This window comes from Arachis stenosperma, chromosome 4, assembly GCF_014773155.1.
Source record: "Arachis stenosperma cultivar V10309 chromosome 4, arast.V10309.gnm1.PFL2, whole genome shotgun sequence".
Taxonomy (NCBI): Eukaryota; Viridiplantae; Streptophyta; class Magnoliopsida; order Fabales; family Fabaceae; genus Arachis; species Arachis stenosperma.
The window spans coordinates 54,259,035-54,277,588 of NC_080380.1; positions in this window are offsets into that span (position 1 = coordinate 54,259,035).

Below are 18,554 nucleotides of genomic sequence, written 5' to 3' on the forward strand. Positions count from 1 at the left end.
CCAAAAACGCACCTTAACCCCCAAGTTGGCAACGTGCTCGTGCCTAGCCTCCCAAGGCAGGGGCTTGGGGCTGGCGTTGTTGCAAAACACGCCCCCTATCCAGCACATTGGCAATGTGCTCGAGCCACACTCCAAGGCTCCTGGCGTTGCCAACTTGGTGTTCAAGTTGGCAACTTGCAATGCTTCATTCCCTTGCATTTGGGGCTTAAGTTTCCCTCTGATTTGAGCTTCCATTCCTTGCCACATTATGGACTATTGTATATCGTTGGAAAGCTCTTGATGTCAGCTTCTCAACGCAATTGGAATCATGTCAATTGGATCCTTGTGGTTCGAGATATTCATCCTTGAAGAGGGGAAGGTCAGGCTGCAATTTCTGCTGATCATGCACTAGCACGTTGCCAACTTGGTTTCCAAGTTGCCAACGTGCTACACCTCATGGCAGCACCAATTTGGGCGTTGGCAACTTGGAAACCAAGTTGCCAACGTGCTCTCTCATCCTGGTTGCATCAAATGGGCGTTGCCAACTTGAGGATCAAGTTGGCAACATGCATCTCCTTCTTGCTCCAAGATTTCCTTGCATCATTGTCTTCTTGCTTCATCACCTATCATAAACCCAAGAAATAGCTTCAAAGTCTTACCAATTCATGCACAAATTCCATGAGATTCATTCATACTCATTCATGTATATATTCTTTAAATCATTTGCATGAATTTGGCTAGAATCACATGTTCCTTGGTATTCTCATGCATGAAGATAAAACTCATAAAAGGACTTGTTTATTTAGAGAAAATGAGTGAAACTAAGCTAAAACCAAATAAACTAACTAGCTAATATAGTAAATATGCAAATGCATCAACGACCCTAGGTTTGAATACTTCGGTTTATATTTTTAGGGGTTTGTTACTTGTGACAAACAAATTTTTTGTATGAAAGGATTATTGTTGGTTTAGAAACTATACTTGCAACGAGAATTTATTGTGAATTCTAGACCACGCAAAAGTCCAATCATCAATTACCAGGGCATGACGACCCAGTGATAATAACTATGATCTTGGCAAACATTAATCTCCACAGAACCTTGATAGTTCAAGGTAGCTCGGCTGATATCCTATTTAAACCCACTTTTGACAAGCTCAGATTTGAAGAAAAGGATCTAAAGGCATACCCCGACAGCCTCTTCGGACTGGGAGATACCCCAATCCGACCCCTTGGTTATATCTCATTGTACACCAGTTTCGGAAAAGGTATCCGATCAAAGACTCTAAGAATCAATTACGTAATAGTCGATGTAACCTCAACCTACAATGTCCTAATAGGTCAGACTACCTTAAACCGACTTGAGACTGTCGTCTCTACTTCTCACCTCTGCATGAAGTTCTCAATAGCAGAAGGAATTGCTACTATAAAGGGGGACCAAAAATTGGCACAAAAATATTACAACGAGAGCCTCAGTTTGAAAGGCAATCCAGGGCAAAAAGAGGTCACACCATTGAGTTAGGAGGGGTCCAAACTCGTGAAGAATTGTGCCCCCAACCTGAGGGCAAAATAGAAGAAGTCCAAATCAGGAACCATTCTGACAAGACAACGAGCAGAGGGAAAAACTTGGAAGAAAGCATGAAGGAACAACTCATTGACCTGTTAAGAGAAATCTCCAACCCCTTCGTTTGGAAGGCTTTCGACATGTCCGGCATAAATCCCGACCTGATGTCCTATAAACTTGCAGTATACCCTGTCTCCCCACCTGTTCAGCAGAAACGCAGAAAGCTCAGACCAGAATGGATACAGATTGTGGAAGAACAAGTCCAAGCCCTGCTGGAGGCAGGGCTCATAAAGGAGGTAAAATATCCACTATGGTTAGATAATGTAGTGTTTTTGAAAAAAAAAACAGAAAGTGGAGAATATGGTCGATTATACCGACCTCAATAAAGCCTGCCCTAAGGGCCTTTATTCTCCCCCAAGTATTGATACTCTGGTTGACTCAGCATCAGGCTATAGGTACTTATCCTTTACGGATGCTTACTCGGGATATAATCAAATCCCAATGTATAAACCAGATCAGGAGAAGACCTCATTTATAACTCCAAAGGCTAATTATTGCTACGTAGTAATGCCTTTTGGATTAAAGAACGCAGGTGCTACATATCAGCAATTGATGAATAATGTGTTTTTCACTCCCATAGGAATACTTATGGAGGTATATGTGGACGACATGCTCATCAGAACCCAAGAGGATGTAACACTACTGTCCGACCTCTCTGAGGTATTCTTTACTATAAGGAAGCATGAGATGAGGTTAAATCCTTCAAAATGCACCTTTGTAGTCGAAGCTGGGAAGTTCCTAGAGTTCATGTTAACCCATAGAGGAATAAAATCAAACCTAACAAATGACAGAATATAGTCAACATGAAAAGCCCGACTTGTGTTAAAGAGGTCCAACAACTAAATGGAAGGTTGGCCCCTTTATCCAAATTTTTAGCCGGGTCAGCTCTGAAATCACTTTCCCTCAACTCAATCCTAAGGAAAGGGAAGCAATTTGAATGGACCCTATAATGCGAACAAGCCTTTCCAAACTTTAAAGCATTCTTAGGGTGACCACCCATACTTACCTGACCTGACAAAGGGGAAGATCTCGTGCTATATCTATCAGTTGGGAGTTGGGCTATAGTTTTAGCCTTACTCCGAGAAAATGAAAAGGGGCAGCAACCTATCTATTTCATCAGAAAAGCCTGACAAGGGGCAGAGAAGTTTGCTTATTCCCTTATCCTCACATCTCGAAGGCTTCGGCCTTACTTCCAGGCTTATACCATTAAAGTCTGCACTAATCAACCAATGAAATACATCCTACGAAAGACGGACTTGGCAAGCAAGATGCTACAATGGACGGTAGAGTTGTCTGAGTTCGACCTAAGGTACGAAGCTCGGATAGCCATTAAGTTTCAGTACCTTACTGACTTCATTGCTGAATACACCAAAAGCCCAAAAACCCAGTTTAATAGAGTATGTAGACAGGTCATAAAATAAGGCTGGAAGTGGAGCTGGCGTTATTCTAGAAAGCGACAAAGGAACTCGGATAGAGATGTCCTTAAGATTTGACTTCCTTGCTTCCAACAATCAAGCAGAGTATGAAGCCTTACCTGCTGGCTTGAAGCTGGATAAAGAAGTGGAGCCAAAAAAAGTAGTGGCGTTCAGTGATTCGCAAGTAATAACTTCGTAAATTAATGACACCTATTAAGCTAAAGATCCCACTATGAAGAAGTACTTGGATAAGACTCGAGAACAACTGACATACTTTTCAGAAAGTGAGGCTCGTCATATAATTCGGGAATCCAATGCCCAAACTGATGACCTTTCAAAATTAGCCAGCACCAAGCCAAAGGATAACAATAGAAGTCTCATTCAAGAAACTCTGCAGTCACCATCCATATCAAAGGAAGAGGAGGTACAGACCAAATCAGATCAACATTTAAGGTGGATGACGCCTAAAGTCAACTACCTCAAATTCGACGTCTTTCCCAAAGACGAAATGGAAGCTAGAAGGCTCGTAAAAGAGGCATAAAATTACACACTGGTTCACAATATCTTATACAAAAGAGAGATTTCAACACCCTTCTTAAAGTGCATCCTGACCTCTAATACAAAGCAAGTCTTACAGGACGTACATAGTGGCATATGTAGAAACCACTTGGGAGCTCGGCCACAGGCCAAAAAAGTGATCTGGGCTGGCTTTTTCTGGCCGACTTATAGAAGGAGGCATCCGAGTTTGTTCAGGTATGTCTGCTGATGAGTGGATAATTTATACGCTTTTTGGCATTGTTTTTAGTATGTTTTTAGCATATTTTAGTTAGTTTTTATTATATATTTATTAGTTTTTATTTCAAAATTCACTTTTCTGGACTTTAATATGAGTTTGTGTGTTTTTCTATGATTTCAGGTATTTTCTGGCTGAAATTGAGGGACCTGAGCAAAAATCTGATTCAGAGGCTGAAAAGGACTGCAGATGTTGTTGGATTCTGACCTCCCTGCACTCGAAGTAGATTTTCTGGAGCTATAGAAGCCCAATTGGCGCGCTTTCAACGGCGTTGGAAAGTAGACATCCTGGGCTTTCTAGCAATGTATAATAGTCCATACTTTTCCCGAGATTTGATGGCCCAAACCGGCATTCCAAATCAGCTCAAGAATGCCCGGCGTTAAACGCCGGAACTGGCACAAGAATGGGAGTTAAACGCCCAAACTGGCACAAAAGCTGGCGTTTAACACCAAGAAAAGTCTCTACACATGAAAGCTTCAATGCTCAGCCCAAGAACACACCAAGTGGGCCCGAAAGTGGATTTTTATGTCATTTACTCATCTTTGTAAACCCTAGGCTACTAGTTTTCTACAAATAGGACCTTTCACTATTGTATTTTCATCTTTTGATCACTTTAGATCTTAGGATCATCTTGGTAGCTATCTTTGAGTAGTTTTATGATATCTTAGATCATTGGGAGGCTGGCCTCTCGGCCATGCCTTGACCTTGTTCTTATGTATTTTCAACGGTGGAGTTTCTACACACCATAGATTAAGGTGTGGAGCTCTGCTCTATCTCGAGTATTAATGCAATTACTATTGTTCTTCTATTCAATTCAGCTTGTTCTTATTCCAAGATATTAATTCTCACTCAAGAACTTGATGAATGTGATGATTATGTGACGCTCATCATCATTCTCACTTATGAACGCGTGCCTGACAACCACTCCCGTTCTACAAGCAAACAAGGCTTGAATGTTTATCTCTTGGATTCCTTAATCAGAATCTTCGTGGTATAAGCTAGAATTGATGGCGGCATTCAAGAGAATCTGGAAGGTTTAAACCTTGTCTGTGGTATTCTGAGTAGGATTCAATGATTGAATGACTGTGACGAGCTTCAAACTCCTGAAGGCTGGGCATTAGTGACAGACGCAAAAGAATCAATGGATTCTAGTCCAACCTGATTGAGAACCGACAGATGATTAGCCGTGCCGTGACAGGGTGCGTTGAACATTTTCACTGAGAGGACGGGATTGTAGCCACTGACAACGGTGATTGGATGAAGACAGTAGGAAAGCAGAGAGACGGAAGGGACAAAGCATCTCCATTCGCTTATCTGAAATTCTCACCAATGAATTACATAAGTATCTCTATCCTTGTTTTATGCTTTATTCATATATCATTCATAACCATTTGAATCTGCCTGACTAAGATTTACAAGGTGACCATAGCTTGCTTCATACCAACAATCTCTGTGGGATCGACCCTTACTCGCGTAAGGTTTATTACTTGGACGACCCAGTGCACTTGCTAGTTAGTTGTGCGATGTTGTGAAATTATGTTTAGACCATGGTATTGAGCACCAAGTTTTTGGAGCCATTACCGGGGATTGTTTGAGTTGTGAAAAGTAGAGATCACAATTTCGTGCACCATCTGCCTTGCCAGAAACACGCTATTTTTCATGTGGTGCCTTCTGAAGAGCTCATCAGTTACCTCATCATGCCCATTCACAAAATGGGGCCCTGATCTACTCAGACCTTTTTCCTAGGCACTAGGCCAAGTCAAATACCTTATAGTCGGGATTGACTATTTCACTAAATGAATTGAGGCAGAGCCTTGAGCAACTATTACTGCTCAAAGAATTCGAAAATTCCTGTATAAGAACATTGTCACAAGTTTTGGAGTTCCCCACTCCATCATCACGGATAATAGGACTTAGTTTACTGACTCAACCTTTAAAAACTTGGTGGCTGACCTAAAAATAAAACACCAATTCACATCGGTAGAGCACCCCCAGGCCAATGGACATGCCAAAGCTGCCAATAAAGTCATATTGACCAGGTTAAAATGCCAACTACAAGATGCAAAAGGGGCTTGGGCCGACGAGCTCCCTCAAGTCTCATGGGCATATCGAACCACTCCACATTGCACAATAGGAGAATCACCCTTTTGACTTGCTTACGGGATGGAAGCAATGATTTCCATAGAAGTAGCTAAAGAATTACCTAGAGTCATATTTTACAATGAAAGAGTTAACACTTAGGCACAAAAAGAAGAAATCGACCTCCTTCACGAAGTTCGAGAAAGAGCCTAGATTGGGGAGGAAGCTCTAAAGTAAAGGATTGCTCTAAGATAGAATCAAAAGGAGATCAAGAAAAACTTCACCATCAACGACCTCATCCTGATCCAAAATGACATCGGAATATAGAAGTCAGGAGAAGGAAAGCTGTTTGCAAATTGGAAAAGACCTTACAAGATAATAGAGGTCCAAGGCAAAGGTTACTACAAGGTGTCTGACCTCCAAGGGCGGGAGCTCCTGAGGTCTTGACACGCTTGTAACCTAAAGAAATACTATAGTTAAGTAGTCAACCTCGTTTAATAGGTGCACTCTGTTTCCCGATTTCAAGGGTTTTTTAACGAGGCACCATTACGGGGGCTAGGGATACCCAAATTCCTAGTATGCTTTGTAAAGGAATTTCCGAACATCAATAAAGATTCCTAAACTATTTCTTTAAAAAAGTTTTCTATCTCAAACGCATTAATTTGAGTTCGATAAAATTCAAAAAATCATTGTCCGGCCTAAAAGTAGTTGGCAAAGATTAAACAACGAGGTACAAGTTAATGTAAAAGTTATACAAACAACTCGTACAAAGCGACCTTAAACAAGATGGATAAAAAATGAGTTGTAAAAGTAACTTAATAAAGGTTGATTACTTGAAGTCAGACGAATGTAAGGAAATTAATAAACTGTCGAATTTGTTAGGACTCAAAAGTCAAAACAAACTGTACCTTAACGAAAGTATACTTTGCAACTCTAATAAAGCTTTTGAACATTACTGCATAAAAGTTGTGAACAAACAACTAATGAGAAAGTTAAAGTGTTCAAAAGACCATAAACTATTACAAGAAATTAAAGAGTTATAAGCCCCCAAGTCGGGCCATACGAGTTATATGAAACAGAATATAAAAGACCTAATGAGGAGAGAGATTCTCGCCTGTAACATCATCTTGTCCAGGAGAAGGAGGGAGCATAGAGACTGGTTTGGCCGACACGACAACAGAGGCCGTAGGAGTGGTTTCCGCAGTAGCAATTTCAGGTTTGGCTCCCGAGGTGGAGGTTTGCCCAACCTGAGGCCCCAAGGTCTTTGGATCTACTGGAGGCTCCTCCTCATTATCATCCTCGGGTGCCGTAAGTATCTTGCCATCTACTACTATGTTTTCCACACTGAAGAGGGAAAGGTCAAGGTCGGGAGCCATGATCTTGACCTGAGCTTCCAAGTTCTCGAACATCTCGTCCATTCCCAAAGTAGCCGTCTCCTGAAAGTCAGCAAGTTGATCTTTTAGTTTTTGATTCTCCTCTTCCAATGCCAACCTCTCCCCAAACACACGGGTATAGCTCTCCTGGAATTCTTGGCCTTCTCCTTAGCCAAGCAACAGCAATCTCCGACTTGTTGGCTCTCTCCCGAGCTCTCTCAAGGTCAAACCTCAAGGTCTCTCGCTCCTGCTCCAAGTCCTTCTTTAACGCATTCAGCCTTTCCACATCGGCAAGGGTCGACACTAAAGCGCTCACTGTAAAACTCAGATAATTAATAAATAATTAACTCATAAATTAATATTTATTTTAGAAAATTAAAAAAATGGAATTTTATAGTTTAATATGATAGAGCTAATTAAAATAAGAATTTTGACACCCATTTTAAAGAATCCGGTCTAAGATTGGGCTGAACGGCCCAAACCAGACAAATCAAGCCCAAGGCCCAGCCCAAGTTTCATTAAAATAAAAGAACTCAACTCTTCTTCCCTTCCCATGAACTAAACACGCTGGGAAACATTGAAGAGTGGGTGAAGAAGAAGTAAACCTTTGTCCCACTTCAAATTACCATATCTTGCTACTCTGAGCTCCGATCGTAGCACCGTTTGCGTCCACCCGACCGCGACGTTGAGCTCTACAAAGTCCATAAGATTATTTAAGCGGTAAGTCATGAATTCTTTCCAGTCTTCCAGCCCTTGATTTTTGAATTTATTGAGTAAAGATGTTGATATTTTGAGTTCTTTGATGTTATAGGGTCCAATTAACTTGAGAGAAATGCTTAATCTTGCCTCTTTGGTCTATAGGGTCCAATTACCTTGATTTTCAAACCTAGTGAAGTTCTTGATTTATTGTGTTTGGATATTAAGTTGTTATATTTGAATGTGGTATTGTGGATTAAGTAGTATATATATGTAAATTAGAGCTTGATTTTGAACATTAGAGACTTGGTGGAGCATGGAGTGTCATTGCTTTGGAGATTTTAAATACTTGGGGCTGAGTCTTGTGCCTTTTGTGGTGGTGTCTTTGGGTTTATTGGGGAAATCGACCAAGGTATGGTTCCAGTTTCTCGTATCTAAAACATAATGTAATGTGAAAACTTAGGCTAGTGACCCTTGGATAAGATTTGAATTGTTGATGTAGTTGATTGGTTGGTATATATTGTGATGATTATGTGGTTAATAGTTATTGAAGGTTGTGATTGATGCTAATTGTTGATGAAGCATGTAAATTATAGGTGATATTGATTGGTATACATAATTGTTGGTAGAGTTGAGATATTGTTGGAGTTGATATTGAAATTGTCATAAGAAATTGATGATGTATTTTGTATGTTGTTAAACTTGAAATATTGAATTTGAGATTGATGAAAGTGGAGCAAATTTGGTAGGTTGTGGATTGTATGAGAAAGTGGGTATACGGTTGATGCTGAATTGGTAAATTTTAGGAATTGGAGGTTTTGTAAAGTTTTATGAAAACCATGATTTTTACCAACTTTGGCGGAGCCTAACTTGATCTCCAGACCTCTAATTTGTGTCAAACTTGTTTAGAAATAAAATAATGACTGAGATGTTTATGTCGTTCAAAGAACGGATGAAAAATGGTTCAAAACGAGAAAGTTATGCAAAATCAAAGTTTGGTGTATAAAACTGAAAATTCTAGATTTAACAGCTTTTTGAAACTTCTACTATACATGCGTACGCGGACCCCCATCATACGCAGCCATCGTTTCTGTTTGGTGCGTGCGTGTATACAGGCAGGTGTCGCGTACACATCATGGGTCAAAATAGACACTCGTGTACGTGGGCACACGGTTGCATACGTGGACATTTGTCTCAGTTCAGTGTACTTGTGTACGCGGACAAGGGATGCGTATGTGGTACACGAAATCGTGATCTCACACACTTTCTTCGCAACTCCACGTAGCTGACCAGCAAGTGCACTGGTCATCCAAGTAATACCTTACGTGACTAAAGGTCGATCCCACGGAGATTGTCGGCTTGAAGCAAGTTATGGTCATCTTGTAAATCTCAGTCAGGCAGATTCAAATGGTTATGGGGTGTTGATAATTAAAAGACAGATAAAACATAAAATAGGATAGAGATACTTATGTAATTCATTAGTGGTGCACGAAATTGCAATCACACTTTTGCAATCCCGCACAACTAACCAGCAAGTGCACTGGGTCGTCCAAGTAATACCTTACGTGAGTAAGGGTCGATCCCACGGAGATTGTCGGCTTGAAGCAAGCTATGGTTATCTTGTAACTCTTAGTCAGGATATCAATAATTATCAGGGTTGATTGTAAAAAGCAAAAGAACATGAAATAAGTACTTGTTTTGCAGTAATGGGGAACAGGTTGAGGTTTTGGAGATGCTCTATCTTCTGAACCTCTGCTTTCCTACTGTCTTCTTCTTCAAGCACGCAAGGCTCCTTCCATGGCAAGTTGTATGTAGGGTTTCACCATTGTCAATGGCTACCTCCCATCCTCTCAGTGAAAATGCTCAACGCGCTCTGTCACAGCACGGCTAATCATCTGTCGGTTCTCAATCAGGTTGGAATAGAATCCAATGATTCTTTTGCGTCTGTCACTAACGCCTAGCCTTCAGGAGTTTGAAGCTCGTCACAGTCATTCAATCCTTGAATCCTACTCAGAATACCACAGACAAGGTTTAGACCTTCCGGATTCTCTTGAATGCCGCCATCAATTCTAGCTTATACCACGAAAATTCTGATTAAGGAATCCAAGAGATATCTACTCAATCTAAGGTAGAACGGAGGTGGTTGTCAGGCACACGTTCATAGTTGAGAATGATGATGAGTGTCACGGATCATCACATTCATCAGGTTTAGGAACAAGTGATATCTTAGAATGGAAGCAAGCATGATTGAATGAAAAATAGTAGTAATTGCATTAATCCATCAAGACACAGCAGAGCTCTGGTGCGCGAAATTGTGAACAATACTTTTTCACAACTCTCATAATCCCTGGTCATGAACTCCAAAAACTTGGTGGTTCAATTCCATGGCATTACACAACTTCGCACAACTAACCAGCAAGTGCACTGGGTCGTCCAAGTAATACCTTACGTGAGTAAGGGTCGATCCCACGGAGATTGTTAGCATTGAAGCAAGCTATGGTCATCTTGTAAATCTTAGTCAGGCAAACTCAATTGTATATGATGATGAACGAAAATAACATAAAAGATAAAGATAGTGATACTTATGTATATCATTGGTGTAAGAGCTTCAGACAAGCGTATGAAGATGCCTTCCCTTCCGTCTCTCTGCTTTTCTACTGCCTTCATCCAATCCTTCTTACTCCTTTCCATGGCAAGCTCATGTAGAGTTTCACTGTTGTTAGCAGCTACCTCCCATCCGCGCAGTGAAAGCTAATGCACGCACTCTGTCACAGTACTGCCAATCACCGGTTTGGTTCCCTCCCCTACCGGAATAGAATCACTCTTTTGCGTCTGTCACTAACGCCCAGTAGGTTACAGGTTTGAAGCACGTCACAGTCATTCAATCATTGAATCCTACTCAGAATACCACAGACAAGGTTAGACCTTCCGGATTCTCTTGAATGCCGCCATCAGTTCTTGCCTATACCACGAAGACTCTGATCTCACGGAATGGTTGGCTCGTTTGTCAGGCGAGCACTCCGTTGTCAGGCGATCAACCATGCATCGTGCAATCAGGAATCCAAGAGATATTCACTAAGCCTCAGATGCTTGTAGAACAAGAATGGTTGTCAGTCACCTTGTTCATGGGTGAGAATGGTGATGGGCGTCAATCATCACCTTCATCATGTTGAAGAACAAGTGATATCTTGGTAAAAGAACAAGCGGAATTGAATGGAAGAACAATAGTAATTGCATTAATACTCGAGGTACAGCAGAGCTCCACACCTTAATCTATGGTGTGTAGAAACTCCACCATTGAAAATACATAAGAACAAGGTCTAGGCATGGCCGAATGGCCAGCCTCCCAAAGGTCTAAGATAGCATAAAAACAAAGATAGCTACCAAAGTCTCTGATGTCTCTATACAATAGTAAAAGGTCCTACTTATAGAAAACTAGTACATAGATGAGTAAATGACAGAAAAATCCACTTCCGGGCCCACTTGGTGTGTGCTTGGGCTGAGCAATGAAGGAATTTCGTGTAGAGACTCTCCTTGGAGTTAAACGCCAGCTTTAGTGCTAGTTTGGGCGTTTAACTCCCAATTAGGTGCCAGTTCCGGCGTTTAACGCTGGAATTCCTTGCGGTGACTTTGAACGCCGGTTTGGGCCATCAAATCTTGGGCAAAGTATGGACTATTATATATTTCTGGAAAGCCCAGGATGTCTACTTTCTAACGCCGTTGAGAGCGCGCCAATTGGGCTTCTGTAGCTCCAGAAAATCCACTTCGAGTGCAGGGAGGTCAGAATCCAACAGCATCTGCAGTCCTTTTGAGTCTCTGGATCAGATTTTTGCTCAGGTCCCTCAATTTCAGCCAGAAAATACCTGAAATCACAGAAAAATACACAAACTCATAGTAAAGTCCAGAAAAGTGAATTTTAACTAAAAACTAATAAAAATATACTAAAAACTAACTAGATCATACTAAAAATATACTAAAAACAATGCCAAAAAGTGTATAAATTATCCGCTCATCAAGCTCCTCACCCCCAACCATGGGGTTTAGAGACTCATGCCGTAGAAGATACAATAAGAAACATGTAAAGTGTCATGAGGTACAAATACAATGTCAAAAGATCCTATTAATAGTGAACTAGTAACCTAGGGTGTACAGAAATGAGTAAATGACGTAAAAATCCACTTCCGGGATCCACTTGGTGTGTGCTTGGGCTGAGCATTGAAACTTTCATGTGTAGAGACTTTTTCTGGAGTTAAACGCCAGCTTTTATGCCAGTTTGGGCGTTTAACTCCAATTTTTGTGCCAGTTCCGGCGTTAAACGCCGGGAATTCTGAAGCTGATTTGCAACGCCGGTTTGGGCCATCAAATCTCGGGCAAAGTATGGACTATTATACATTGCTGGAAAGCCCAGGATGTCTACTTTCCAAAGCAATTGAGAACACGCCAATTGGGCTTCTGTAGCTCTAGAAAATCCACTTCAAGTGCAGGGAGGTCAGAATCCAACAGCATCTGCAGTCCTTTTCAGCCTCTAAATCAGATTTTTGCTCAAGTCCCTCAATTTCAGCGAGAAAATACCTGAAATCACAGAAAAACACACAAACTCATAGTAAAGCCCAGAAAAGTGAATTTTAACTAAAAACTAATAAAAATGTAATACAAACTAACTAAAATATACTAAAAACATACTCAAAACAATGCCAAAAAGCGTATAAATTATCCGCTCATCACTACACCAAACTTAAATTGTTGCTTGTCCCCAAGCAACTGAAAATCAAAATAGAATAAAAAGAAGAGAATATACTATAGACTCCAAAATATCAAAGAAACTTAGTTCCAATTAGATGAGCGGGACTAGTAGTTTTTTGGTTCTGAACAGTTTTGGCATCTCACTTTATCCTTTGAAGTTTAGAATGATTGGCATCTATAAGAACTCAGAACTCAGATAGTGTTATTGATTCTCCTAGTTAAGTATGATGATTCTTGAACATTGCTACTTTACGAGTCTTGGCTGTGGCCCAAAGCACTTTGTCTTCCATTATTACCATCGGATACATTCATGCCACAGACACATACTTGGGTGAACCTTTTCAGATTGTGACTCAACTTTGCTAGAGTCCCCAATTAGAGGTGTCCAGGGTTCTTAAGCACACTCTTTTTGCCTTGGATCACAACTTAAATTTCTTTTTTGTATTCACTGCTTTTTCTTGCTTCAAAAATCATTTTTATGATTTTTCAGATCCTCAATAACATTTCTCTTTTTCCATCATTCGTTCAAGAGCCAACAGTTTTAACATTCTTAAAACAACAAATTCAAAAGACATATGCACTGTTCAAGCATTCATTTAGAAAACAAAAAGTATTGTCACCACATCAAACTAATTCAACTAGTTACAAAGATGAATTCGAAATCCTGTACTTCTTGTTCTTTTCTGATTAAAGCATTTTTCATTTAAGAGAGGTGATGGATTAATAGGACATTCATAGCTTTAAGACATGAACCCTAAATTTTATTAATCATGAATTAAGAACAAGACTCAAAAATAGATATAAGATAAGACTAATAGTAATAGAAAACAAAAATTTAAATAGACTCCTAATGATAGAGGTTATCACAGAGTTAGGACTCAACAACCTTGATTTTGAGAAGTGGATGCTCCCTCAACTTGTGGGGTATTTGACCCTTCAAGGGAGAGCTTTTGGCGCTTCAACTCCTGTAGCTTACGCCCCTGCTTCTCTTGTTCCTTCAGCAATTTGCAGAGCATGCAGTTTTGATTTTGCTGTTCTTTCTTAATTTGTTCCATAGCTTCTTGCAGCTTGGCAACAGATGCTTCTAGACGAGTCCAGTAGTCAATTTTAGGAAGTTTAGAGAGGAACTCCTGCGCCCTCCTTTTGATAGAGTTATCTTGCATTTGTCCTTCCATTGACCTCTTAGTGATTAGATGCTCAATTGGGATGAATTCATCTACTCCCATCCTCACCCCAGCATCTTTACATAGCAAAGAGATTAGGCTTGGGTAAGCCAGTTTGGCTTCAGTGGAGTTCTTGTTTGCAATTGTGTAAATCTCACAAGCAATCAGATGATGAATCTCCACTTCTTTTCCCATCATAATACAATGAATCATCACTGCTCTCTTGATAGTAACCTCAGAACGGTTACTAGTGGGCAAGATAGAACGCCCTATGAAGTCCAACGAGCCTCTTGCAACTGGTTTGAGATCTCCCCTTTTGAGTTGGTTTGGGACACCTTTTGAATTGGTCATCCACTTGGTTCCAGGGAGGCATATGTCCTCTAGAACTTGATCCAACCCCTTATCTACTCTCACCATTCTCCTATTAAAGGATTCAGGATCATCTTGTAGTTGAGGTAATTTGAAGACCTCTCTTATTTTGTCCAGATGGAAGTAAATAATTCTCCCTCTGACCATGGTTCTGTAGGTATGAAAAGTGATTCCAGTCATTCTCTGCTTATCTGTCAGCCACAGATTTGAGTAGAATTCCTGAACCATATTTCTCCCAACCTTTGTCTCAGGGTTGGTTAGAACTTCCCATCCTCTGTTTCGAATTTGCTCTTGGATCTCCGGATATTCATCTTCTTTCAGATCAAATTTAACTTCCGGGATCACTGACTTTAGACCCATTATTTTGTGGTAATGGTCTGCATGTTCTTTGGTTAAGAACTTCTCTTGACTCCAAAGGTCTTTTGGAGCATTCTCTTTCTTGCCTCTTGAATTGGTTTGTTTTCCTTTGGGGGCCATGATCTTGATGAGCCTTAACTTAGTGATCACGGAAAAACACACCAAACTTAGAGGTTTGCTTGTCCTCAAGCAAAAGAAAGGAAAGAGGAGAGAGAGGAAGAGAGCAAATTCGAATGGTGGGAAAGGGGGGTGTGGCAGAACATATATTTATAGGGAAGGGAGAGAGAGTTCAAAAATTTTGAAGGAGATTTGAGAAGATAAGGAACGAAATTGAGAGATATTTGAGTTTTTTGAAGAAGATTTGGAAAGGATTTGAAAGAGATTTGAAGAATGATTTTAATTTTGAAAATTTGAAGGTGAATGATGAAAGTTTGAAATGTATTTATGTAGGAAATTATGGATCAAAACAGGAAAGTTTGAAAAGATTTGAAGTGGAAAGCAAAATCTCTGTCTCCCACCTTTCTGGCGTTAAACGCCCAGAATGGTATCCATTCTGGCGTTTAACGCCCAAATGTTGGCCAATTTGGGCGTTTAACGCCCAGCCAGGTACCCTGGCTGGCGTTAAACGCCAGAAACCCCTTCATTACTGGGCGTTTTGCTAAACGCCCAGGATGCTGCACACCTGGCGTTAAACGCCCAGAATGGTTCCCATTCTGGCGTTTAACGCCCAAAATGGCACCTTTGCTGGCGTTAAACGCCCAGAATGGTGTCCATTCTGGCATTTAACGCCCAAAGTACCCTTTACTGGCGTTTTTTCGCTAGCAAGCTCCTTTTCTCTGCTTTTTGCAGTGAATCCTTCTGTAACTCTGTGTATTCCTTCAATTTTGATGATTGCCCTTTGAGAATGTGTATCAAACTTTGTTTAAATAAAATAGATAACCTGCTAATGACTGGGTTGCCTCCCAGCAAGCGCTTCTTTAATGTCCTTAGCCTCAGTTTTGAGCATTCTTGCTCAAAATTGCTTTCAAGATAATGCTTGATCCTCTGTCCATTAACAATGAACTTTTTGTCAGAATCAGTATCCTGAAGCTCAACATATCCATATGGTGACACTCCTGTAATCACATATGGACCCCCCCACCGGGATTTAAGTTTTTCTGGGAACAGCCTGAGCCTAGAGTTGAAGAGCAGAACTTTTTGTCCTGACTCAAAGACTCTGGATGACAACTTCTTGTCATGCCACTTCTTTGCCTTTTCCTTATAAATTTTTGCATTTTCAAAGGCACTGAGTCTAAATTCATCTAGCTCATTTAGCTGGAGTAATCTTTTTTCACCAGCTAACTTAGCGTTCAGGTTTAGGAAACTGGTTGCCCAGTAGGCTTTATGTTCCAGTTCCACGGGCAGATGACAGGCCTTGCCATACACAAGTTGGTATGGAGAGGTTCCTATTGGAGTCTTGAATGCTGTTCTGTATGCCCACAGAGCGTCATCCAAGCTCTTTGCCCAATCCTTTATACGGGCAATTACAGTCCGTTCTAGGATTCTTTTTAGCTCTCTGTTAGAGACTTCAGCTTGCCCATTTGTCTGTGGTTGATATGGGGTTGCCACTTTGTGGCTAATTCCATATCGGACCATAGCAGAGTACAGCTGTTTATTGCAGAAATGAGTGCCCCCATCACTGATTAGTACTCTGGGAACACCAAACTTGCTGAAGATGTGTTTCTGGAGGAATTTCAGCACGGTCTTAGTATCATTAGTGGGTGTAGCAATTGCCTCTACCCATTTAGATACATAGTCCACTGCCACCAGAATGTAAGTGTTTGAGTATGATGGTGGGAACAGACCCATGAAGTCAATACCCCATACATCAAACAATTCAATCTCTAAGATCCCTTGTTGAGGCATGGCATATCCGTGAGGCAAGTTACCAGCTCTTTGGCAACTGTCACAGCTATGCACAAACTCTCGGGCATCTCTATAGAGAGTAGGCCAGTAGAAGCCATATTGGAGGACCTTAGTGGCTGTTCGTTCACTTCCGAAATGTCCCCCATACTGTGATCCATGGCAGTGCCAAAGGATCCTTTGTGCTTCCTCTCTGGGTACACATCTGCGGATCATTCCATCTGCACATCTCTTAAATAGATATGGCTCATCCCATAGGTAGTACTTGGCATCTGAAATTAATTTCTTTCTTTGCACCCTGCTGTACTCTTGGGGTATGAACCTCACATCTTTATAATTTGCAATATCTGTAAACCATGGAGCTTCCTGAATGGCAAAGTGTTGCTCATCTGGGAAAGTCTCAGAGATCTCAGTAGAAGGGAGGAACGCCCCAACTACTGGTTCTATTCGGGACAGATGATCAGCTACTTGGTTCTCTGTCCTTTTTCTGTCTCTTATTTCTATATCAAACTCTTGCAGAAGTAACACCCATCTTATGAGCCTGGGTTTTGAATCCTGCTTTGTGAGTAAGTATTTAAGAGCAGCATGGTCAGTGTACACAATCACCTTTGATCCTACTAGATAGGATCTAAACTTGTCAATGGCATAGACCACTACAAGTAACTCTTTTTCTGTGGTTGTGTAATTCTTCTGTGCATCATTTAGAACACGGCTGGCATAATAAATGACATACAAAAGCTTGTTATGCCTCTGTCCCAACACTGCACCAATGGCATGGTCACTGGAATCACACATTAGTTCGAATGGCAATGTCCAGTCTGGTGCAGAGATGACTGGTGCTGTGACCAGCTTAGCTTTCAGGGTCTCAAATGCCTGCAGACACTGTGTGTCAAACACAAATGGTGTGTCAGCAGCTAGCAGGTTGCTCAGAGGTTTTGCAATTTTCGAAAAATCCTTTATAAACCTTCTGTAGAATCTTGCATGCCCCAGAAAGCTTCTGATTGCCTTAACATTGGCAGGTGGTGGTAATTTTTCAATTACCTCTACCTTTTCCTTATCCACCTCTATTCCCTTGCTTGAAATTTTGTGCCCAAGGACAATTCCTTCAGTCACCATAAAGTGACATTTCTCCCAGTTTAAAACCAGGTTAGTCTCTTGGCACCTTTTCAGGACAAGTGCTAGGTGGTTAAGACAGGAGCTGAATGAGTCTCCATATACTGAGAAGTCATCTATGAAGACTTCCAGGAATTTCTCCACCATATCAGAGAAGATGGATAGCATGCATCTCTGAAAAATTGCAGGAGCATTACACAGACCAAAAGGCATTCTCCTGTAGGCAAACACGCCAGAAGGGCAAGTGAATGCTGTTTTCTCTTGGTCCTGAGGATCTACTGCAATTTGGTTGTAACCTGAATAGCCATCCAAAAAGCAGTAATAATCATGACCAGCTAGTCTTTCTAGCATTTGGTCTATGAATGGTAAAGGAAAATGATCCTTTCTGGTGGCTGTATTAAGCCTTCTGTAGTCAATACACATACGCCACCCTGTAACTGTTCTTGTAGGAACCAGTTCATTTTTTTCATTATGAACCACTGTCATGCCTCCCTTCTTGGGGACAACTTGGACAGGGCTCACCCAGGGGCTATCAGAAATAGGATAAATAATCCCAGCCTCTAATAATTTAGTGACCTCTTTCTGCACCACCTCCTTCATAGCCAAATTTAGCCGCCTTTGTGGTTGAACCACTGGTTTGGCATTATCCTCCATAGGATCTTGTGCATGCATCTTGCTGGGCTAATGCCCTTAAGATCACTTATGGACCACCCAAGAGCTGTCTTGTGTGTCCTTAGCACTTGAATCAGTGCTTCCTCTTCCTATGGATTTAAAGCAGAGCTTATAATCACTGGAAAAGTGTCACCCTCTCCCAGAAATGCATACTTCAGGGATGGTGGTAGTGGTTTGAGTTCAGGTTTGGGAGGCTTATCCTCTTCCTAAGGAATTTTCAAAAATTCTTTTGTTTCCTCTGGTTCTTCCTGATCAGGCTGAACATCCTTGAAGATGTC